This window comes from Pelodiscus sinensis, chromosome 5, assembly GCF_049634645.1.
Source record: "Pelodiscus sinensis isolate JC-2024 chromosome 5, ASM4963464v1, whole genome shotgun sequence".
NCBI classification, from domain to species: domain Eukaryota; kingdom Metazoa; phylum Chordata; order Testudines; family Trionychidae; genus Pelodiscus; species Pelodiscus sinensis.
This window is the reverse complement of record NC_134715.1, coordinates 2,318,802-2,342,187: the sequence shown is the minus strand read 5'-3', so window position 1 is coordinate 2,342,187 and position 23,386 is coordinate 2,318,802. Positions and strand designations below refer to the sequence as shown.

The following is a 23,386-nucleotide window of genomic DNA, read 5'->3' as shown; positions in this document are numbered from 1 at the left end:
TGGCCTTGTCCAGAGTGACTCGAGGCTGCGTTTCCATGGCAAAGCACCTCTAGGAGCTGCTTTTTCCATCCAGCACGGCAGACATTGGCCTCCCTCACACCAGGAAGGCGATATTCAACAGCTGTTCCACAGTCTCTTTCCAAAGCCGCTTTTGTCACCCACCAGCAGGCTTAAATAACGGCTCGCTCTAATCCTGAACACCAGGGCCGAACGCTGTAAGAGAGACTGCACCTACAGACATGGCCCAGAACTCCCGGGTCCTCCTTCCCAAGGAAGCAGCTGGAGATATCCTGAGTCAGATATTAAGCAGGACTCCGTCCCGTTCGTTACTTCGAAAGGACAGGGGCAAATGACGGTGCTATTAAGTGGGAAAATGGCTAATTTTGAGTATGCGTGTGCACATATGTGCATACACACATACATACCTATCTGTCTTATGGTAAAGATGAATCTGCATTCCTAAGGAGAGAAACAACGTGATTCCTGTTAGCCTCTCCACACGAACAGGGGGAATTATTTCTATAGCTATAGTTGCTTACAAGGATATGAATGCTTGGTCGGTGCATTTGTTTTGAGTGAGCGAGAGGAGTTCTGTAACACAGAATTCAGGAATAGATCGAATTCCCTCCCTTCTATGTAGGTTACATGCACACAGGCAAATGCTGCTCTCGGTTTTGTACCCAATCACAGGAAACGAGCTCCAGTCCATTGGTCCTTCCCCTTCTCAGATGACATTGTCGTCTTACATGTGCTACTGTTCTGCTCAGATCTCGAGCACAAGAGTATCAGGCACATGACATGTGAGCAGGGCTGAAGGGCGTGGCATTCAAACCCAACTAGAGAGAGCACACATCTCCCCCGGACAGAATCCAGACACCATTGAATGAACCATGGTGTTCTTAATTGAGAGTTTGGGCATCCCCTTCTATTGCAGCCAGCCTAACCACACCGGATGTGTACTACACGAATTTGTGCATAATACAAAGCTGTACGCACAGATCGTAGGACAACAATGGAAAAGCAATTGCAGCACCTTTCATCATGCAGTGAAGTCTCTGCCAGTGTAGAGCACAAAGCTTCACCCACTGGCTGGCAGCTATACAAATCCCAAGCTGTTAGAACCGCTGTAGTCGGACAAAGGTCCAGACAGTGAACTCTCCCAGCAAGGAGACAATTAACGGTGGCTCCGGTGTGCACTGTGCACTTCCATGGTCACTGTACATTTCCATATGTAGCAAGGGCCCCTCTTACCCAAGCCACCACTGGGCAGGCCTCTCACTCCTCACCCCCGAGTTTGCGTTTTTGCAGCAGGTCTCTGGGGGTACGTCTAGACTACAGGCTTTTGTCGACAGAAGTTTTGTCGACAGTATCTGTCGACAAAACTTCTGTCGACAAAGAGCGTCTAGACTACATTCAGTTCTGTCGACAAAACCCTGTAGTCTCGACACAACCCTACATGCAATAACACCTTCTGTCGACAGAACTCTGTCAACAAAAGGCGTTATGCCTCGTAAAATGAGGTTTACCAGCGTCAACAAAACTGCTGAGTTCTGTCGACGTTATGTTGACAGAACTCAGCGGCAGTGTAGACGCAGGTATAGTTTTGTCGACAAAAGTCCACTTTTGTCGACAAAACTCTGTAGTCTAGACACACCCTGTGGTAGGGAGCCCAGCCGCGCTTCCTCAGGCTCCCTCCACCTAACCCTGTTACGGATTGTTCTCTCAAACTTCTTCTTCTCTGTGTCTCCACCACCTCCCTTCCATCTGCTCCCCCCCCCTCCCCCCCCCCCCCCCGCCGGCTTCCACCTGCTGAGGCTTTTAAAGGCAGGGGAGTCAGCTGGTCTCAATCCACCTGAGCCAGCTCCCTCCCAGCTGCATCTAATTGGCCTGCAGTTCTCTGCTTCTACTTACAGGGTTTTTTACCCTTTTGGGGCTGCCTTTTCCCCTCTCTGCAGCAGCTTCCTGGCCTGACCCTGCCGCACATAATTCAGAAGCCCAGCTCCAGCCCCCTACCGCATGAGTAGATGAAACTAAAGGAAATATCCGAGTCTCTGGTAAAGATGGGCTCACGTCGCTGCATGCTTCTCGGGTTTGAGATTTGGAGGTGTCCGGTCCAGTCGCCTGCATGTCAATCCAGAAAGCAGCCAATGCACGTGTCTGAAACGACATGTCTGTAGTCCAAAGAGCAAATCTGGATTCTCACACACACACACTATTATGCACACTGCAGAAATCAATTAACCTAGTTCAGGAAAACATTGCAGCACGTGGTTAACTTTTATTATGTGCTTAAGTCCTTTGGTTTCAATGGGAAAGTCTTAAATGCAGTCCTGTATCAGGGCCATTATTTGCATATATGCAAATCACACATATGCAGTAGCATGTATGCACTTGGAAAATTTAGGGCCAAAGAATAGTGGACAGCGTGACTATCAATTTTGGCCCCTGTAGCAAAAGCGTCCCTATGCTCCTGTAATATCATTCCTTAAATAAATGCCGACAAGGGTTACAGTCTGTGCTAGACAATTTTATTGAGAGGGAGCAAAACAGATTGTGAAAATAACATCTTGCATGTAAACAGGTTTGTGCAGAACCATTTTTTTCCTATAATGTGACAAGTCCAGTGTTCATAGCAGCAAAACTTAGCGTGAGAGTAAAAAAAGATTAAGACAAACTTTTCAGAGCTAAGATATGCTCATGAAATGTGCATGCAGGGTGCAAACCAGACTTCATGGAGTTCCCTGCAAATAGGTCTTGGGACATTAAGGACCATGTTCATTTTCAGTACTGAAAAAAACAAAAAGTCTCGGAGTTGCAGCCATGTTCATAGGAACTTTAAAAACAAGGAGTAGTTCTGTGGCACCTTAGAGACCAACAAAAATATATAGATAGTATCATGAGCTTTTGTGGATAAAACCCACTTCATCGGATGAGCTGGACTGATGAAGTGGGTTGTGCCCACAAAAGCACATGATACTATCTAAGGCTACATCTAGACTGTAAGCCTCTTTCGAAAGAGGCTTTTTTTTTTTTTGAAAAAGCCTCTTTCGAAAAAGAGCGTCTAGACGACAACCAGTACTTTCAAAAAAGCAAGCTGCTTTGTCAAAAGAGACCACCCAGGCAGTCTGGATGCTCTCTTTCGAAAAAGCACAGTTTGCATTACATAGCGCCTTTTTTCAAAAGAGCACTTTCGAAAAAAGGCATTTTTCCTTGTAAAATGAGGTTTTCCGCAGTTGACAAAACTGCCGCGTTCTTTCAATTTACTGTCAACAGAACGCGGCAGCAGTCTAGACACAGGTAAAAAAAAATTTCAAAAAAAGGCCACTTTTAAAGAAAATCCCTGTAGTCTAGACACACCCTATTTGTGTTGGTCTCTAAGGTGCCACAGGACTACTTAAAAAAAAACACACACAAGGGATTGATTCTGTCCACAGATATCACAGAACACTAGAAGTGGAAGGGACCTCGAGATGTTAAGTCCAGTCCCCTGCCCTCACGGCAGGACCAAGCACCATCTAGACCATCCCTGACAGGTGTCTTTCCAACCTGCTCCAGTGATAGAGAGTCCACAACCTCCCCAGGCAATTTATTCCAATGTTTAACCATCCTGGCAGGCAGGAAGTTTTTTCCTAATGTCCAACTTAAACCTCCCTTGCTGCAGTTTAAGCCCATTGCTGCTTGTCCTAGTATCAAAGGGCAAGGGGAACAATTTTTCTCCCTTCTCCTTTTGACACCCTTTTAAATACTTGAAAACCACTCATGTCCCCTCTCAGTCTTCTCCTTTCCAAACTAAACAAACCCAATTCCTTCAGTCTTCCCTCATAGCATACGCCTATGTCTGGCTCCCATTCACTTCAATAGATGTTCCATTGGCATATCTGTGGCCATCTTTGGACTCAGCAAGGCTCCAGTTTCCTTACATTCAGATTCTGACCCCGGTCCTCAATCTAAGTGGCCCCTTGTTGCATCAGTCGTCCCTGTGGGGCTGTTCTCAGAGGCTGGGGCTATTCAGTATAAAGGCGTCAGAACCTGTCTCTACCATTTGTTGTAATGAATTGTGTGATCTCCTGCAATTAGGCACAGGGCATTCAATGATCATTAATGCCGCTATTATTATAGCACCAATACTGTTCAGCTTTTAGGCACCAAATGTCAGGCAGAGCATAACTAATGCACCCAGATAGTTCTTGTCACCCTGCCAGTGATGTTTTAAGTCATGATAGAATTACCTTCCAGAATAATGTACCATTTCCTCCTCCCTCTTTTCATCTCTCTTCGCTTTGTTTTGCTTAAAGAAGCAATATAAACCTGGGATTGGCGAGACAACACTTTTCATGAGTTGGTTAGGGACTATATAACTGCTTTTGGGGAAAATATTTCTTACCATTCTTATTTGTATTCAGTAATTGGTTTTCCTGTATACACACAGGCAGTGCTAGAATAATTTTTCCCCTTTATTTATGGCAGAGTTTTTATTTTAAAGTAATAATCACAATCTAGGCATTTCATTTAAAGCCGAGCTGGTGTAGGAACTATAAAAGATGATGGGACTTCTTTCCTTGTGATTTTAAAAACAAAAGTAAAGTGCTCTGCACTTGAGTTTTATGTAATGTGAAATGCAAACAAAAACAAGCACTGTGTTTTCTTGAGGAAGCAAAGGAACAGAGGATTCAAGGGAGTCAAGCACCATGGAAAGTTTTGCTTTTAAAAAGCAAAGTAAAACTTTTTCTTTCTGTAAAGATATCCTTGTATTCCATTCCCTCCACCTCACTCAGGCGATGTCTAGACAGCAGAGTTTTTGTGCAAAAACTATCATTTTTGCGCAATGACTCGCAGAGCGTCCTCACCTCAAGCACGTCTTTGCACAAGAAAATCGACAGATGGTTGGGGTTTTGCGGTGTAGGTTTTCTTCTTTCTAGGAGGAATAACTCCTTTTTGCAGAAGAGTTCTTGAGCAAAAAGGTGTGTGTGGATGTGGAACTGTTTTGTTTTGTTCAAAAAACCCCTATTGAAAAAACCACAGGTGCCCTGGGGGCCATTCTGTGAATAGCTATCAGCGCTTTCTTTCGAGAAAGCGTCCATGCAGTCTGGACGCTCTCTTCTGCAAATGCGCATCGCTTTTTTGATGCGCTTTGACAGCGTGGATGCTCTCTTGCGCAAGAAGTTTTTGCAGAAGAACTCTGGAGTGTAGACATAACCTCAGTCTCCCAGCCCTTGGTCCAATTCTCTTCTGACGGTGTTATTTCCCAGTGGTGACTTCGGTGAAGGGAGCGTCACCAAATAGCTTTTGTTTTGTTCCAAAGGAAGAACTGGCAGACATTTTGGAGGAACATTTGGGAGCTGTGAGTGTGGAGATTCAATCACTTTCTTTTTCCAATCCTGCTGACCAAAGATAATTTCAGATTCTCTTTGGCTCAAGCACTGTTTCTCTCCGGAGACAAGCAGCCTGCTTTCCCCTCAGAACGCCAAAGGCAGGAGCCTGCATTAGTCACCAAAGCTGGGTGAGAGATCTTGCCATTGAATTTAATGGCTTTGGACTGGATCCCTAATTATGTGCCCTGATTTTCAACAGCACTGAGCATCCAGCAGCAGTTCCAACTGATCTTGATTGAAATTGGTGACAGCTGCTGGAAACTCAACACTTTGGAAATCATAGAATCATAGGACAAGAAGGGACCTCAAGAGGTCATCTAGTCTAGCCCCTGCCCTCAAGGCAGGACCAAGCACCAGCTACATCATCCCTGACAGGTGTCTGTCCACCTTGCTCTTAACTATCTCCAGTGATGGAGATTCCACAACCTCCCCAGGCAATTTATTCCAGTGTTTCACCACCCTGACAGGTAGGAAGTTTTTCCTAATGTCCAACCTAAACCTCCCTTGCTGCAGTTTGAGCCCATTGCTGCTTGTCCTGTCCTCAGAGGTTAACAAGAACAAGTGTGCCCCTGCCTTCTTGTGACAGTTTTCAAGTGCATAGAAGGTTGTATCATGTCCCCTCTCAGTCTTCTCTTTTCCAGACTGAGCACATCCATTTTTTCCAGTCTTTTCTCTGGGGTCATGTTTTCCCTCTCCTCCGTACCTTCTCCAATTTCTCCATATCTTTCCTGAAATGTGGTGCCTGGAACTGGACACAATACTCCAGCTGCAGCTTAATCAGCGCCGAGCAGAGTGGAAGAATCTCATCATGAAGTTACATGTCCAACTATGAGCCTAGGGATTGAACTTTAAGCATCTGCTTCTTAAAATATCAGTTGCAGGTTTAAGCTCCGCAGTGTTTTAAGTCCAGCATGTTCATTTCCATGGTGTCTTGGCCAGGATAAATGGACACAGGGCCCGATTCTCTTCTCTCAGCAGCTTTACATGGGGGTGAGGGGTAACGCCGTTGGCTGGAGTAGAGGGGTTCCCCTTTACCCTAGTGGAAGTGGTGCACTCGTGGGAGCTGCTGGGAGGATGAAGCAGGGAAATGTACAAAGCTGCAGTCATGAACACACCTTGCTGACCTCTGGCTATGGAGCCTTTCCAGAGACCTTCTCCCCACTCTGCCTTCTCCAGCAAACAGTCCTAGGAAGTCAACCCTCCGCCCCCATCCCAGCAATAAATCCCTGTATTTCATTGCCCCCAGGTCCATGCCCTTCCTCCATCCCGTGTGGGCTAGGGCACGCTGGCTGTAAGCAGGTGTGTTTACACAACTATACAAATATGCAAATTATCTCCTTGTGCAACGTGTGTAAGCGAGCCACAAAACTCAACCGCCATGTTTGAACCTGGGAGTGCTCTTGCTGAAAGCACAGGGGCGCCCTCACCGGCTTAGAGTTAAGCCAGCACTTAAGTGGTTTGCTGGAGCGGACCCAGAGAGCGCAGACAGGAACTAATCGTGCTTTCGGTAGCACCTGCAGGCCACACGCTCAGGTGAACCGCGCAGCATAGGTGGGGGTTTCAGAAGCACACAGCACGAGCCCACCCTCATTCCTGTTGCAGTCAGGGTGAGCTTTACCACTGACGGAAAAGAGTTAGTGTGGTGTAGTGAGGGGTGCTGTCTGCTCTGTAACCCAGTGGGGTGTGGTGGGGGTACCTTTCTGCTTGCTGGGCTTGGGCTGTGGGTGACCCCCACTGGCGGCTATTTGTAGCACGGCCCAGTAGGACAGAGGATGAGTCACTAGGCAAGGGGCTCCCAACCTGTCCGACCAGTTGCCTCCCAGAGAGAGACAAAGGGAGGAAGGCGGGGTCCAACCCCTGGCTGGGGGCAGGGCTGGAAGAGAGTTTAGTTTCTGTCTGGGAAGCAGGGGAGAAGGGGCTAGGGTGGGGGCTGGGATTGCAGGGCCCAGCCACCCCCCATCTCAAGGGGGGCAGGATGCTGAGGCCTCCTAGCCCCAGTTCCTGGAACCAGATTCCATCTGTGCTGTATCTTGGAGAAGCAATAAACTCCCTCAATCCCACTGGCTGGAGGAATCTGTTCGTGCCACTATGGGGGTGCAGGAGACGGGGAAATACCAACGCGCCGTCACAGTTAGAGCCTCTCCAAAAATTCTCCTCCATAAATCCAAGGGGAAATCCGGCTCATTGTATTGGCCCCCACGGTCCTGCTGATTTCAAAGGGACTCTTCGATACTCGAGTGGGGCGTCGGTACCGCGTGACTATTTAGAATGGGTGTAACCTTAGAATCCAAGGAACTGCAAGACAAGATGTTGCCAAGTGGCCCAACCTGCTTCATGTGCTTCTGTTGTTCCCTGCTTCCCTTTCCCAGCTCCCCCGGCTGTCAGACAGAACGGCGCTCGCTCTACCGTCCCGCCTCATGCCTCAGGCCTAGATCTGCGAGTTCTCATGGCTGCCACCCAATCCTGCTAATGATCCTGGCACCCGGCCACCTCCTCACGATGGTGGCCTCTTCTGTCACTTGTCAGCTAATGACACCTCGCAGGCCCATTACCCTCGTGTGCAGGCAGCAAGGCCTGGAACACAGTTCTAGTTTTTATTTAAAAAAGGGCACCAGATGCTGCCTGCCTCTTGTCTTTATGGTGTGCATGGGAGTTGTGGGGGTGCTTGGGAGCTTCCAAGCAGAAGGGTTTTGTCAGTTGTTTAACCGACTTGGTTTGTCGTCATCTCCCCTATTGTACATGTTTCCCTTGCTACAGAGCACACCGCTTGGCCTGTCTTTCAGAATAGGCTGGGAGTTCAAATGCTTATCAAGGCTTTGGATATAGAAATCATAGACTCCTAGAACACTAGAACTGGAAGGGACCTCGAGAGGTCATCGAATCCAGTCCTCTGCCCTCACGGCAGGACAAAGCACCACCTAGATCATCCCTGACAGATGTCTTCATAACCTGCTCTGCAGGCTGCATCATTCTCATGGCAGTCTGTTTCCACTAATGGTACATTATTCTCCATTAGTATTCAACAACAGGAAATAATCCACAGAAGACCAAAAAAATTACATCTGATAGCACAGCATAGTTATGACATCAGTGAGCTATAATTTATCCAGCAACCAAGGAATGTAAACCAGCCCCATGGAGATTTCCCCACTCACTTTGTTATGCAGCAAACCCCTGAGTCTGAGGGTACAGTCGACGAATGAAACACGTTCGCTTGGTTCTCAGGTAGAGCCAATCCTGACCTAAATCTAGTACTATGCGAGTAGAAGAGTAGAATAGATGATTTTTTTTAAATAAAACATCCCATAAAAAGTCATTTACTCACATGCCTCTTATTCTGTAGTCCATGGGATAGGTGGGTTTTGGCAGTAGTTGCTCAGGTAGTTGAAGATATAGACACATACACACCCATCCTGCCCCTTTTACATTTGTTACCGGAGGGGGAAGATCTGAGTTCGTTTTGGTGATTGCTGTGCTGACCACTGGAGGGAATTTATTCGGTGTGACTCTTTTCCAGGCTGGCAAAGGGGCTCATGGAGGAAGTTTCCGGGAAGTTTTGTGGCCGCCTTCGTAAGGATCCATTGCCCAAATAACGCTGGCACACCTTCCAGGTAGGACAGAAAACCACTTTAAAAAAAATTAAATGTAACCGTTTCCCGGTCTGCTTACACGACATTTCAGCCCCTGAGCTGGACTCTGCACTCCCCAGCCCTGGGCATCCTCGTTGACCCTGCAGGCCTCCGCACCAGACCACTGTTACTAATGGGTGCAATGGTGTCCAATGCCCCCTCTGCCACGCGTATTGGCCAAACCGGACAGTCTCTGCCACAAAGGATAAATGGACACACATCCGAAATGGTAATGCACACAAACCTGAAGGGGAACGTTTTAACCTGCCAGGGCACTCAGCCCTGGATTTAAAAGTAGTTGTTCTTCTACAAAAGGAATTTCACCACCCAATTACAGAGAGAAAGTGCTGGACTGGAATTCATTTGCAAATTTGACACCGTTTCCCTGGGCTTGAACAGAGACATTAACTGGTTAACTCACTTTATAGCCAAGTTCCCTTGCTTTTAAAATTCACATTTCCACATCAAAAGTGATGACCAGGACACATCCAGCCCACTTAATTCATTTAATTAATATGGGTCCTACAATTGACAGGTAACTGCTTTTTGCTCTTCTATATCTCTTGGTTTCTGTTATTTCCACTCCAACTCATGTGAAGGAGTGGGTTTTACCTGTGAACGCTCATGATCCTGTATATATTTTTGTTAGTTTGTAACTCTAAGGTGCACAGGACTACTCACTGTTTGTAGAGACTAACCCAGCTGCAGAGACCAATGAGCACTGTGTTCCTCAGCTCAGAGAATGACACCCTTTATTAGAATGAGCCATGGTCTGTCGAGTGACTGGACCCCTAGGGATACCTGTGTGTCTGTAACAGTCTGTGCTGTGAGTTTTCAAAAGCACTCAACAGGGGTCTCTCTCTGCTCCCACTGCTGCGCCGGGAAGAACGTGGATTGGCGTCGGTGGGAGCAGAGCCAGGACAATGCTGACTGCTTTTGAAAATCCCTCTCGCTGTGGGGTCTCACTCAAAGAAGGTGGCTCAGGACAAAGGTCAGAGAAACAGCTGTGAAGCTAAGATTCCTCAGGGCGATGGGGCTGCGTTTTCTCCAGCCATTGACTTTGGTGGGGCTGTGGCTGCAAAGAGATACTCACCAATGTGGGCGTATCAGAGGAAGACCATGCAGGACTAACAGTCATTTAACCTTGACTCCAGTTCACACCTGCCTCTGCAATTAATCCCAGTGAAAGGAGAGGGAGGAAATGCATAGAAAGCTAGTAACTCAATAGGAGTCAGGGCTGGCAGAAGCTTTTTGTCACCAAAACTGGGTGTTTTTCCTGACCAAAGTTGCATTGCCGTGTAAATGCCCACACTGTTATTTCATCAACTCCGCAGCGTGCATCTCAACTGGATTTGTCATCTGTATCTTCCCTTTGAGAATTTAGTCAGGAAAGGGTTAATTTAATAAGAATTTTTATAACGCAAATAGCATTGCTTAATACCATTAACACTTTACAAAAATAGCCCTTTAATAGTTCCAACACTTGGACTTCCAATATGGCCTATCGCAGTTTCTCCATCAGAAACTGTCCATTGTCTGTGCAGGTTTCCTCTACAGTTTATTCCTTAGCTATATTGAGATGTTGTTGGTTGTAGTTTGTCATGCAGCCTTTGCATTGTTTTTAACAGGTGCTAAGTGCTTTTTCAAAATCTGGCTTTTAAGGGACTAAATGGAGCGCTGTTGAAAAAAATCTGGCTTGAAAAGCAGTTTTTGCTTTGTGAGTTGCTTTACATTTATGTGAAAAGTAATTGTAGTGCAAAGCTGTGTTTATACAACGGTGTCATTGTAGCCTTTAACTTTAGTTTTTATACATGGCAAGTAATAATAGAATTAGAGTTCATAAACATTTTTTATTACACATTGTGGAAAACATTTACTGCTTGTTAGTCAATGAGCTAAGCTTCTGGTATGGAAACAGCACAAATTTAGGGTAAGTCACATCTATGTTTATATGGGTGTTAATGACATAGAGTGAGTCTTCAAAAAGCACAGAATCCAGCCCCTTCATTTTACAGAACTCCAAATCTTTCTGAATTCTGTATGCCGGGTAAAGTATCGAAAAAACCAGTCTTTCTTTATGTCTGAGAAATGGGTCCATTTAAAAAAAGACATTACAACAAACAACAAGCGAATAAGCAACGCACCCAAAAAGTAGGTGAGCCACTGTAGGTTGCCTGGAGGACTTATCTGAAACTCTATTCTGGGATGGGATGAAGCAGGGCTCTGAGACCTGCAGCAGGGGGCATTTGGCTATAGTCCAGCCCATCAAACTTCCCAACCCCAAACATGGAAATCAGCCAATTAGTCCTTGAGCAGGTGGTTAAGATCCAGCAGACAGACGCCTGGGGAAAAAATGCCTATTCAGAGGTGGGCCATCTGACACTGCAGCATTATGGTACCATCCTCTCCTAAACTTACAAAACTCAGTCTTGAAACAAGTTCGGTGTTTTGCCCTCCCTGGACCCCTTGGGAGGCTGTTCCAGAAATTCACGGCTCCGTTTAGACACCTTTGTCTACTTGTAAACCAAAACATATCCATGGCCAATTTACATCCACGTGTTCTTGTTACTTTTCCTAGATAATAAAGTAGGGTTTCCCACCCAAAATGCAGTCCGCTACAGAACTGGCTGGTTTCACGAGAATGATGATCTGAAAATTGATCAAAGATCCTACTCCTCAAGGTGTTTTCCTTAGTGCTTGGATGCAGAGGGCCATTCCTTAGTGCCCGTCTCCACGAGAAGCGCTATAGTGCAGCTGTACCAACATAGCGCAGATCACAGTGGTGCTTAGGTCAGCGTCACTTAGAGTGCGTCTACACAGTGTTCCTTAAACTTTTTAAGACTGAGGAACACCAAACAATATTTTTTTTATTTATGAGGAACACCAAGGATTTTGTGTCGAGAAAAAACAAGGTCACCTGCCCCTTTAATGGTGGCCATTTTGAATTCTCATGTTCTCCATGGCACACCTCAGACTGCCTCGCAGCACACCAGTGTGCCGTGGAACAGAGTTTAAGAAACACTGGTGTACACAGCAAAGTTATTTCCGTATAACAGCTGTTATTCCGAAATAACTATGGGAGCATCTACACAGCCATTTCATTATCTCGAAATAATTTTTTAAATAATGGCTTATTCAGACTTCTGTAAACCTCATTCTATGAAGAACAATGCCTATTCCGAAACAGCTATTTTGAAATAAGGCGTGTGCAGATGCTCCACTTCTGCTATTTCGAAATAGCCCCTCACCAGGGCCATTCTAAGTTACTCCTCCTGGGGCTCTAAATCGAGATAGCATGTCTACCTTAGGGGAGCCTGCCTCGGACTCATTTTGAGGCTTCCTTGCAGTCTAGATGTGCTATTTTGAAATAAGCTATTTTGGAATAACTATTTTGGAATAGCTTATTCCGAAATAACTGTGCAGTGTAGACATAGCCTTAGGCAGCTCAGGGCTGGTGTATTCACACCTCTGAGTGACAAAGCTATTCCACATAAGCGGTAGTGTGTACAAGTCCCCATGCTTTGTTATACTGAAACAGTCTTTGGCAGGGAGGCTGAGAGCTTCTGTGGGTCCCTAGCAAGGTATACAGGAGGGGGCCAGCTCTGTGCCCCTGGAAGGGGTGGGGCCTCAGGCAGAAGGGGCGTGTCTAGGGCAGCCACCTGAAGCACAGCGCTGGGCCCCACCCCCAAACCCTTAGAGCTGTATGGATCATGCAGAGCCACAGCCTGGCAGCAGTTTCAAAGGCTCAGGGTTCTGGCTGCTACTGATGCCGCAGGGATAAATGGAGAGGGGGCAAAATTACTTAATATAGTTGAATGCAAAGTAAACTGTGAACAGGATCTCACAAAACCGGGGTAACGGACAACAAAACGGCAGATGAAATTCAATGTTGATAAATGCAGAGTAATGCACATTAGAAAACATAATGCCAAGTATACATATAAACGGATGGGGTCTAATTAACTCGGACCGCTCGAGAGAGAGAGCTTGGAGCCATTGTGGATAGTTCTCTGGAAACATTCACTCCGTGTGCAGCGGCAGGCAAATAAGCCAACAGAATGTTGGGAACCATTGGGAAAGAGGTAGAGAAGAAGGCACCAAATAGACTCGTAGTGGAATATCGAAATATATGACAGAAAAAACTCTCCTGTGTCAGAAGGGATGTTGACTGTTATAGTGAAAACTGGCGTGGATTTGACTGAATGTAGAGCTGCTGCGAGTCACGGGAGTGTAGTACTTTTATTGACAATAATGGTATTTTGAATGAATGCTCACATATCTAGCCATCTTTGAGCTATGTTTGGCCATTGTTACTCTCACCAAGGAGTACCTTGCTCAGTGTGTTGTGTCATTGAAATCAAATTACATAGCTGGAGTCGACATATCTTGCATCACATTTCCGTACCATCCGCACAGTGGGAGGCTGACAGGAGCACATGCTCCCATTGGCTTCCCTTGCTCGTGAGGAGCAGGAATACTGGCACTGGCAGAGGTGTCCTCTAAGTTTGATTTAGCGGATCTCTACTAGACCTGCTAAATCAAACCCCGGAAGATCGACGCTGCCGCATAGCATAGATGTGCCCTGAATGATCAAGAATCCAGAGGATGCATACAAACAAGAGGGTGGCGTCAGAGTTTGCAGTCTTATCTTTGGCTCTTCCTGACTGTTAAATGCTTTTGTATGGAAGTCGTATGGGAATTATTGTAGGGTGTGTGCGTGTGTGTGTGTGTGTGTGTGTGTGTGTGTGTGTGTGCGCGCGCAAGCCTATATACATAAAATAGAGACTAGAGATTTGAACCAAACTTAACTAGAAAAAAAAATCATTAGCAAGCTATTTGAATGTCTCATGCAATATCCAATGATTAATTCAAGGAAAGGTGCATTGAACCCCATAATGAACAAAAGCGCACTAAGATATCAGCAGGGAAAGTTTCTTTCAAATTCTAGGAAATGCGGGAGTGTACATGAACACACACAATTTTATCCTAGTTAACTTTCCTGGATGCTCTAGTTGCCCATATAAATATGTGCTATTTCTTTTATATCTTACTAAATACTGCCTCATTGGTGTCTTGTGGTGGTGAATTCCCTGGATTAATTATGAGCTGCATAAAAATGTGCTTTCTTTAATGGCTTCTGTACTGCATTTTCATTTCACTGAGTACTCTCATCTCTTGAATTATCCAATTGAAGAGTATTCAGTTCATCTCTTCTATATCGTTTGTTGTTTTTTATACTTCTGTCACGTTGCCCCTTGTCTGCATGTTAAATGTAATATTCCTTAACTTCTCTTCTTATGGCTGTCTTTTCATCCATTTAATATTGTCCTTTGCCCTTTTCATTCCCCTGCCATTTTTAGGACAGGAGGCCCAGCATTGAATACAGCATTCTAAGTAACGTTGTATCATCAATTTCGATTATGACTCGATAATTTTTTGAGTCTTACTCTCCTAAGACATCCCAACACCCATTTGCTTTTTGACGTCTGGTGCACAAAGAGCAGATGTTTTTGTGGAGCTTTTCAAAATGGTGTCCAGATCTTTCTTGCGTTGCTGTAGCTAATGCACCGGCTTTCACACTCGGGTCGTGGGTCCGCTCAGGTAAGCTGCCGGCAGGCCTGTGAGGCTCTGTTTATTCAAGTGTCCATAGTCCCGGAGCCTCGCAGTACCCATTGGCTGCGGTTCACTGTTTCCAGCCAAGGGTTGCTGCAGGAAGCGGCAGGCTGGGAAGATAGGCTGGAGAGTCTGTGACTCTGTGGTAAGAGTGCTACAGTGATCCAGGTGTTGACGTTGGTTTCTGGCTTGGAGAAATCTAATCCAAGAACAACCCACCCGTGGGGCACGTCTGCCCCCGTTTCTGGTGGTCTGCCCTGAGGAAGACACAGTTGTGAGTCACTCCAGAGAGGATGTGACAATTGCCTCTTGTCTTATACTTCCGTTGTAAGCCCCGTGGGGGTAGGGATTGCCTTTTGGTTCTGTTTGAACAGGACCAGTCTCAGGGGCTAGCTCCTTCTCCTGGCCAGGCCCAGCTTAGCGGCTGTGTCTCTGTAGAGCACCTGCTGCCAACGGTCTCTCTTCCTGCAGTGTGGCCCTCTGGCCACATCACACTGTAGTCCCCTCCTTCCAAGGTGAGAAACAATCCAACCAAACTACAGTCCAGAGACCTGGTTGCAAGTCTTCTGTGCGGCTCTGCACTCCATGCTCCTTATGACCATTACCTGAGGGGAGTCACTCCACCTTCCTCCGTGGCTGAGGGAGGGACCCAAACTCTCCCTCTAGTCTGGATTCCAGCCCAGGGACCCTGTGGCTGGCAACCAAAGTCGGCTCCCTGGAATGCATCCTTCCACTGTCCTCCTTTCCCAGGACTCTTAAAGAATTGCCCAAGCGCTTTTTCTGTTGCGTTCTATTTTCCTTGTCTCCCCAATAGATGTTTCAAGGGAAAATTGTTACTTCAAGGCCCCTGCGTTTCCTCTAGAAACACCTTCCATCACTGGCACAGGCTTTACAGTCCCAAAGGGTATGACCTATCTTTTCCTGGACTTTACATTTAATGCATAATCCATCTTGATGCATGTTAATTAGAAATTAATTATGATTTAATCCACAATGTCCCATTAGAATTCTAAATAGAGCTGCTTCAACTTCCTCTCAGGGCTTTGGACTACATCAACATTTTCAATGTCGGGCATAAGTCTTGGAATTTCTTTGCCTAGGTCAACGCATGCATGATTAATAGCACTTTTTGCCAGCAATTCCAACACATGCCAGGCTATTCCTCTGATAACAACCAATTGCACCAGTTCAGTTGTTAGCAGTCACATTTCTTTAAGACCATCATTTCTGCTGTCAGATTTACCACAGTAAATTGCCTACCACCCTGATAAGGAATCAGGCCGTCTGGGCATGGCAGCTGGCTGCATATCTAAAGCCCAGTTTAGTGCTAACATAATCCCTGTTAGCTTGCTGTAAAGATAGCTACGAAGTTAGTGAGCCTTACAGCTGTCTTGAGTCTGAGGAAGGGGAGAAAACCGGTCCCATTCTTCCTGCTCCTTCCTCTTTGGCACTGTTGGAATAGATCTGGCATTATTCTTGCCTTCTGCCTGAGGGCCTGCTCTTTCCAGGAAAGTCCAGAGATTGCCTCCATTCACCTTTCCCAGGGGCCCAGCATTTCTGACCTCAGCCTTGGCTTTGAGTTTTCATCTTGGCTAATACCTAGCACTTTGCACCTCTCCTGGGGTACATTCATTACTCTACCTCTACAGAAAATGGTAAAATGCCTAGCAAGCTTAGAATGAAGATCCTAGACCTTAATGTGTGGGCCAATGTCTGTACTTGGCTATCCAGGTCAAACCTCTCTAGCCTGGCACCCTCAGGACCTGACCGGTGCCGAACCAGAGAATTTGCCAGACCTCAGGAGGTCAATATTGTCTAGAAGCATGACCAACACTGCCACTGCTTGCTGGGCTCTTGGAAGACATTTAGGGATCAACTAGAGCTAAATAACAGCCCAGAACACTGAGAGCCAGGTCTAGTGGCTCTAAACAAACTTTCTGGGTCCAGGTAACTAAAATCATGCTGGACTGCTGATGTTCCTGGACCAGAGTGTGCCGGACTAGAGAGGTTCAACCTATAGTTTAGTTTTCTCCACTCTGAGTCCAGTGCTGATCCAAAGGCCTGCTTCTAAGTAGTGTGCTGTGTAGCATTATGACTGTTTTTTTCCTCTCCTCTCCACGGTGCTCCAGAGATACTATGAAGTGAGTTAATTGTGCCTGTTCATTTATTTTTAATATTTTCAGTATGATCCTCCTCCAAGTGAGCTTGTTCTCAAATATCACCCCTAAGAATTTGTAATTCTCCTGTACATTTGGCTGTAGGTTAGATAGATCTAACTGTACATCTTTTTCAACTTTCATAGACTCCTAGAAACATAGAACTGGAAGGGACCTTGAGAGGTCATCAAGTCCAGTCCCCTGCCCTCATGGCACCATCTAGATCATCCCTGACAGATGTCTGTCTAACCTGTTCTTAAATATCTCCAGTGATGGAGATTCCACAACCTCCCTAGGCAATTTATTCCAGTGTTTCACCACTCTGACAGGTAGGAAGTTTTTCCTAATGTCCAAACTAAACCTCCCTTGCTGCAGTTTGAGCCCATTGCTTCATGCCCTATCATCAGAGGCCAAGGAGAACAATTTTTCTCCCTCCTCCTTGTGACACCCTTTTAGGTATTTGATGTGAAGATCATTCCCTGAGATTTTTTTTTTCCTTATAGAAAATCTGAAGTCACACCTGTTTCCCCAGGGTTTTTTTTTTAATGGATTGCGTTATTGATTCTTTTACTGGAGCTTCTCAGGTTTTTCAGCAACTAGGATGAGCCCTATGTGTGCCAAGGTCATTAATCAAGATGTTAAAGAGGGTAGGGCTAATGACACCCACTGTGGAAGTCCATTTGCAACTGAATATACATTAGAAAACCCATTTCCTATTTGGACTTGACTAATTCTTTTGCTGAAGAAGTCCCTTACTCAGCTGGATATTTTCCCTCTAATACATATGGATGCTACCTTATGAAGTCGACCTTTCCTCCAATAACACACTGTAAGCCGTGTGTGTGTCCAGCAAAGTTACTCTTACGTATTCTTTGGCTCTCATGGCTTTTTGTTGTTAATCACACTCCTACCCCATCTGAATCCACTATGCATTCCGTCGATGCTCCTGTTTCTTTCCAGGCGTGCTGCTAATCGGTTACCGTGTTTTCCATGGTTTTACCGAAAGGTGCTGAGTACTCAAGGCCCAAGGCATGCAACTTTCTGTGGTTCCTCACTGGGACCATAATTACATGTTTCCAGTCCTTAGGCATTTCACCTTTTTGCCATCTGTTATGATACAATTTTGCTGTCACCTTCTTGCTTCCTTCCCTTCGGTGTTTAAGTCGTTCAAAGCTTATTTTATCCTTGCCTGGTGCAGCGCTTTTGCTCCTATTAGCACTTTCTGAAGTTCTCACAGACGAAAGTTTTCACTGAAAATAATGTCCACATCTTCCTCCCCTCCCTTCATTGTCTCATACTTATCCTGAGTAAATGTTCTTTTCCTTAACCTAATTTCTAGCCTCGGATTTGCGTCATTACTGGGGGGAAGGCGGCGGGCGGAGGCGGGGCGGGGGGGGGTTCCAAGCCACAGCGTGCAGAAATTTTTGTTTTCTCTTTGTAGGGGCTTATTATTCCATGCCCTGCAACTTCAAGGCTCAGCACAAGGTGGCTCTTACTCATAATGTCATTCGCTGTCCTAATTCGTTCATATATGCCTGCTGCATTGTTAGCTTTATCTACTTCACTGCAGCATGCTCTGCAGCTCTCTCCTCCTGCCCTTTTTGTAACCCTTTGTGCATCTGTCTTGCTTTTTTTAGGTGGCATGATGTCCTGGCTATGTAAGGAATCATTTGCTGTCTGCTAGGCCTTATTCCGTTCCCTAACTACCATTTCATAGTCCTTGCTCTGCCACAGAACACTTTTCCGATCTTTAAGTGGGGTTGGTATCCTAGGCTTGGCTAAGCTGGGTGCCTTTCTGATTCCCTTGGTAACATTTCCACAGAATCACAACAACTTCATTGACATGTTCGTTCATGTAATCCTCAATTTCCAGTTTGGCTTTTGTTTTTGTTGTTTAAGATTCCAAGCGGGAATCTTCTCTCTTCATCTTCAGCAGCGTTTCTTAAACTTTGTTCCGCGGCAGGGTTTTTTTTTTCCTCAATAACTTTCCCCCTGACCTTTTTTTTTTTTTTTTTTTTTTTTTTTTGGGGCTCAACAAAAAATCCTTGATGTTCCTCATAAAAAAAATTATTGTTTGGTGTTCCTTGATTTTAAAAAGTTTAAGAAACACTGATCTTCAGTATTTCTTTTTTCTTGGTATATAATCAATGCCAGGAAGTGGTCACTACCCATTCCCTGTGCTCTGAAAATTTCCCAGCTGCATTTACTTGCTATGATGCTCTTCCAGATCTAGACATGTGAATCTTCTGTCAGCGATATTGAACCTGGCAGGTGCTCCATCACTTAGTATTACTAAATTATTCTTCCCAGAGAATGGCTCTAAACATTTTTCACAGTAATTGTTTTTTTCTTACTGCCCCACCATCTGTTGTGGCGATTCAGATCACCCCAGATAACGAATGGGCATGTGACAGCCACAGGCAATGCTTTCAGGTCCATAACCTCGAGTTGAGTTTTAGACATTATATGTCTTAGGGATTCAGAATTGTTTTGTACTGGTACCTTAATAGTATGGTAGTCATAGGTAGCTTTTTAACATCCATTTCAAGGCAGTTCAAGTTCTCCTTAATAAAGATGTCAACATCTCCACACATTCCTATGCCTCTGTCATGTTGATATAAGCCATATGCTGGGATTTTAGAGCTGACTTTTTCCATTATCCTGATCTCCAGTAGGCGTATTATATCAGGCCTTTGTTTCCATAGCAGAAATGTTTTTTTTCCACTCCCACTCATGCTTAGTGGGCCATGGGCATTTCAGATGTGAAGGGTGATCACCATTCTTTTAACCTTCAGCATCACCTTCGCTTAGGAAAGTATATGAAGTTGTTGCACAGACAGGCTGCTGGGCCATAGGTAGTCGGAGATAATGAGAATTATTATGAAAGAACCTGTTTTCTTGCCTTTTGAAAGGTGCAATTGATTATGTCACTCATAAATGCAACAAATCTCTCCATTTCTGTAAGTAATAGGTCAGCTCCTTTTCTCCGGATGTCAGTTACTATCTCCGTCCCATTAATTTGTTGCTGGCTAGTCCTTTTCCCTGTCAGGTTTCCCGTTTTTATTCTCCTCTCCTCCTCCCTTGCCTTTTAGAGCCCTCCTACCAGTTTCTGCACATAGGACATGTTGTTAGTAACACAACCTCTGTGGGGTCTCGTCTTTTAATTTTTTATATATACATTTTTATTATGATTAAAAATAACTTTTGTAAGCCGCCTCGAATATTTTAAATAGAGAGGCGGGGTAAAAATATTTTAAATAAATAAATCATCCCAATTATTTATTTGTGTTTCCCTACCTAGCTTTGCCTAAGGCCTGGTCGACACTAGAAGCCTACATTGGTAGCACTATGTCTCTGAGGGGAGTGAAAAAGTTCACGCCCCTCAGAGATGTAGCTCTACACCAATCCAACAGCTGGTGTAGACAGTCCTAGGTCAACGGCAGAATTCTTCTGTCACCCTAGCTGCCACCTCTCAGGAGGATGGGTTGCCTGTTCTGACATGACACCTTCCGGCGGGCATCGGCAGGGCCTGCACTAGTGTTTGAAATGTTTTCTTCCACAATTGCCACGTTTTTGTTTTGTCCCTTCCTCACAATTATCCAACACCACCCTTATTGCACCGTGTTTTCCCTTGTCAATGATTTGCCTCACAGCCAGCTCTTTGGCACCTGTATCATCTCTCAGGAGGAGGAATATATATTGGCCTTCGTCCAGGCTATCTAATACGCTGAAGTTACTGGGTCTGGTACAATTCTTCCCTTAGATGTGACCAGCACAGCTGGTGGGGGGTTGCTAAATAGTCTCTTAGGGAATAGATGAAAATTAGGTGATAACTACTGCTTCCTTCCCATGGGTGCACTATATACCCGGCTCCTCTTATTTCTGTGAGGCTTTGGGCTACTCACACCTTCTCTTTAGCTTGCCTAGCAGTGTTGTCCCAAGCCACTTCTCTGTTCTCTGTTGCTAGATCCCTGACTAACAAGTCGCTGCCAGGTAGTTACTTTGCTCCTACTCTAGCTCCAGATCTGGCGGGATCCCTGCTGCCGTGTTCAGGGGGCTGAGATCTCCTAGGCTTGCCCTTTCCTGGGGATTTGGCAGTGATGTAATTGTGCCCATTTCCTGCCCTCCTCTGTGCTAGTCCTTCTCGTTCCAAAGAATCCGCCCTTTTCTTGTCTTCGCTTCCTGTCTTTCCCTTGGCTCCTTGGGCAGCCTGCTTTCCATTTCATTTGGCACCTTTCCCACCTCGTTCTGCCTAGCCTGTCAGCCCAAGGCTCAGCCAGCCAGCAGCCTAATAGGCCTTAGCGAGGCTCAGCGTCCACAACCCAGCCATTCCACTCCACTCCGCCCTGACCGGCTTCTTGCTGCCGCTTTAGAATCACCAGACAGCCCCTGCCCAGCGGGGCTTCCCCGCCAGCTAAGCCTGGTGTTCTCCCTCTCTCACCCATCTTGCCAGTGGGGTACGTGGCCTCTTCGGCTGTGCAGCACCCACAGGAGCTGAAGGGGTTGGTGTCGGCCCAGCACCCCCCGCTTGAGACCGTCCCCCTTGTGGGGACAGATGTCTTCTGCCACCGGAGCTGGGCCGGCAGGTGCTCCTGCTCCTCCTCCAGCTCACCCTCCACGGTTGGTCCTTCTCCTCAGCGTGGTCCGGGTGCTTCTCCCACAGGAACTCTTGCAGCATGCCCGGCCTGCTCTGCAGCCTTGTTGCTTCTGCCTTGCACCTTTTGAGTCAGGGGCTGGCTACCCCCTGGGACAGCCACCCCAGCCCTTCAGCGTGTGGCACGGCCCCACCCTTCCCAGCGGGTACACGCGCTCGGCTCGGAGCCTGCCACGGCACCGGTGGGACCCAGCTCGCCTGCAGCTCCCTCCCTCCGTTCCGCCCCTTCCGTCCACTCTTCCTGGCTCTGGCTTAGAGCCAGCTGGTATTTCCCTCCGTGGCTGCTCCTCCTCTAGCAAAACCCTTGCTGCCCTGCTGTCAGCCGGCCTCTCCCAGGACACATCTCCTCTCTGGGACAACTCTCATCTCCTCGGCCTCCTCTTCTCGCCAGGCCTCTTGGGGTGTGTCTACACAGCAGCGTGTCATCCGGGGCTGGCCCGGCCTATGCCAGCCGACTCAGGCCAGGTCACTGCTGTGTAGACGTCTGGGATCAGGCTGGTCCTCAGGCTTAGGACTCCGCGAGATGACTTTTCTTTGCTGTCTGGACAAACCCATCTAGCTCCCACGTGCTGTCTGCCCTCTTAGGGTTCCCAGGTGGCTTCAAAAAATACCAGATACACTTGATCTCAGATGGGGCGTGGGGGTGGAAAACCGGCCAGGAGGGGAGAAGGGCTGGCTGGGAGGAGGGGCAGGGGGAAGGATAGAAACCAGCCAGTGGGAAGCAGGGCTGGCCAGGATGCGGAAGCAGGGGGAGAGAATCGGCCAGCAGGGGGCAGGACTGACCTGGGTGCTGCCCATCCTGCGCACAGTCCCGGCGAAGCATGAGCAAGTCTGGCCCTGGGGATACCATCCTGCCCTGCCCACGGCCCCACCCAGTTGCGTGCTGCCTGGCTGGTGACACACTCTTGCAGCGTGAGCGTGTTGACCAGCCAGGCAGTTCGCAACTACGTACGGATACTCCTAATAATAATAAAACTCACCTAATTAGAAAATACTGGATATTTTCTATGTCCGGTATTTTCTCAATTTGTTTCCTGGACAGAACCCTCAAATACAGGACTGTCCGATTCAAAACCGGACATCTGGAACCCCACCTGTATATGAGCCTGTGTATTGTGATAGTGTCATGGGGAATTATAATGACTGGGATTCTCTGCTGCAGAAGCCAGGCTAGGTTTTCTTATCCTATCTTGTTCATCTCTAGCTAAGTATTATATATTTCTGCCACCAGCTATTGTCTCCATTATAATAGCATACCAGTCATCTACAATTTGGACATCTTGAATTTTGCTATAAAGTTTACAAGTTTTTAAAGAGAAGAAACATGTTCCCACTTACTATCATTTCTGTTCACTGGCAAATCTGTGTAGACAAAAACTGATGCCTGATTAAGTAAAACATGTATATGTAAATAAAATAGCGTGATTGGTATTTGGCCAAGTCAGTCTTTTGTAAATAATCCAACAATGAATTATATTATTACAGAGCACGATAAATCTACCTACCCTAAAAGTAGTAAGTAAACTAATCCATACCGTGCAGTCAATCTGTTCTCTTTTGTCGTGTGAGCATTACAACAATGCCACTAAAATCAATGCCTGAAAGAAATAACGGATTAAGAAAATGCTCATGCAGCGCATCTAACTGGGATATAAACATACAGCATAGACCGTGACACTGAACACAATGATACAAATAGTTTGAATAACTCACTTTAATAGAGAACTCATAGGCAGGTCTGTAATGAGCAGGCATGTAGGGGAAATGCTGGTGCCTTATTAATTTCAGGCAATACCAAGTTTTTATATAATTTACATTTTATTAATGGTCTCGGTGATCGCGTTTCAGAGCATTGCATCAGTCGGCGTACAGTAATTACAATGTATCACGATTCACTCCAGGCCTAAGGAGTACGAAAGTTCAGTTGCAATGCTTTAAGTAAGAGAAACGTAAATCACTATT

The 23,386-nt window shown here is 46.2% G+C and overlaps 1 long non-coding RNA gene across 2 annotated transcripts in view; it reads left to right on the top strand.

Annotated features, from left to right (window-relative positions):
- The window catches only part of LOC112546581 (uncharacterized), a 337,205-nt gene that overhangs the window by 185,591 nt on the left and 128,228 nt on the right, over positions 1 to 23,386 (top strand). For both annotated transcript variants that reach the window (XR_012903935.1, XR_012903934.1), the window contains exon 4: positions 8,890 to 8,983. This is a non-coding gene — a long non-coding RNA (uncharacterized LOC112546581). The remainder of the gene's footprint in view (positions 1 to 8,889; positions 8,984 to 23,386) is intronic.